Source organism: Mustela erminea, chromosome X (assembly GCF_009829155.1).
Source record: "Mustela erminea isolate mMusErm1 chromosome X, mMusErm1.Pri, whole genome shotgun sequence".
NCBI classification, from domain to species: Eukaryota; Metazoa; Chordata; class Mammalia; order Carnivora; family Mustelidae; genus Mustela; species Mustela erminea.
Window position 1 is genome coordinate 115,479,210 of NC_045635.1, and position 1,940 is coordinate 115,481,149.

Here is a 1,940-nt window from a genome sequence, read left to right on the forward strand (position 1 = left end):
CTCCAGTCTGAGGCTATTATAAAAAAGCTGCTATGAACTTTTGTCTAGAGGTTTTGTGTGAACCTAAGTTTTCATTAGGAATAAATGCCTTCAGGTACAGTATCCGTTAGCTTTGAAAGGAATGGCCAAACTATTATACCCAATGATAATAGATGAGGGATCCAGTTTCTCTACATCCTCATCAGCATTTGGTGTCCCCACTATGTTTATTGTAGCTGATCTGATTTGTGTGTCATGATATCTTATTGTGGTTTTAATTTCCCAAGTTGCTTATGATGTTGAACATATTTGCATGTGCTTATTTGCCATCTGCATATCTTCAGTGAGTTGTTTGTTCAGATCTTTGTCCCATTTTTAAAAATTTTATTTTTATTTATTTGAGAGAGAGAGAGAGAGAGCACAAATTGGGGGCTGCAGCAGAGGGAGAGGGAGAAGCAGGCTCCCCACTGAACAGAGAGCCTGATGCAGGGCTCCATCCCAGGACACTGAGACCATGACCTGAGCCAGAGGCAGATGATCTTTAGTTCATTTTTGATGGGGTTGTTTTCTTATTGTTGAGTTTTAAGAATTCTTTGTATATTCTAGATACTAGTCATTTGCCAATATGAAGCTTGCAGATATGTTCTCCTACCCCATAGCTTGTCTTTTGTCTTAATAGAGTATTTTACATAGCAAAAGTTTTTTTTATTCTTATGAGATCAAAAATAACAATTTTTCCTTTTGCAGAACACCCTTTTGGTGTCAAGTGTGAAAATTCTTCACTTAGCCCTAGGACCTCATGACTCTTTTTTTTTAAAAAACTTTTAAAATTTTACATTTTTTATGATGAAAAAAACTGTATTTAGGTTTAACCAGCTGGACTCAGTTTAGACGATCCCAATTTTGTTGGCAACATTCAAAGCATCATAGTCAGGGGTCAGTCGAACATATGCATTTTTCTCTCCATCAGGCCTGATCAAGGTGTTGACCTTGGCCACATCAATGTCCTAGAGCTTCTTCACAGCCTGGTTGGTCTGGTGCTTGTTGGCATTGACATCCACAATGAATACAAGCATGCTGTTTTCTTCTATTTTCTTCATGGCTGACTCAGTAGTCTGGGGGTACTTGATGATGGCATAGTGATCAAGCTTGTTTCTCCTGGGGGCTCTCTTTCAAGGGTATATGGGCTGCCTTCAGAGACGCAGAGTCTTGGGTCATCGGAACGTTAGTGATGTGAGGATCTTCTTTTTTGTGCGATTGTGGATGCCTTTCAACACCGCTTTCTTGACCTTCAAAGCCTTTGCTTCAGTTTTGGGAGGGGCAGGAGCTTCCTTCTTAGCTTTCAGCACCATCTTCATAAAAGGGTAGTTTTAGATTTAATACTTAAGTCTATAAACCATTTCAAATTGACAGTCAGATATACCAGATGGGTCATCGTTCCTCTTTTTGCCTATGGGGATCCATAGGCAACACCATTAGTTTCAACACCATTTGTTGTAAAAGCTATTCCAACTTCATTGACTTGCTTCTGTACCTTTGTCAAAAATAAGCAGAGCAAATTTGTGTGGGCCTATAGCTGGGTAAGCTATTCTGTCCCAATAATCTATTTATCTATCTTGGCCTGAATCTTGATTTCTGTAGCTATATAGAAAACCTCAATATTGAGTAGATAAGTCTCCCACTTTTTTGTTTTTCAAATCGTGTTAGCCATTCTAGTTTCCCTGACTTTCCATATTAATTTTATTTTTATTTTTTCCAGCTGTATTGAGATATAATTGACATATTGTGTAAGTTTAAGGTGTAAAAATCTGTTGATCTGATACACTTATATGTTGCAAAATGACTACCACCATAGTGTTAGGTAATGCTTCCATCACGTCGCATAATTACCATTTCTTTTTTGTGGTGAGAACATTTAAGATTTACTCTATTATTGGGGCACCTGGGTAGCTCAGTCGGTG

The 1,940-nt window shown here is 38.2% G+C and overlaps 1 pseudogene; it reads right to left on the reverse strand.

The window, feature by feature from the left end:
- Positions 1–866: 866 nt before the first annotated feature.
- Positions 867–1,331, reverse strand: LOC116582931 (annotated as a pseudogene).
- Between the last annotated feature and the right edge of the window lie 609 nt (positions 1,332–1,940).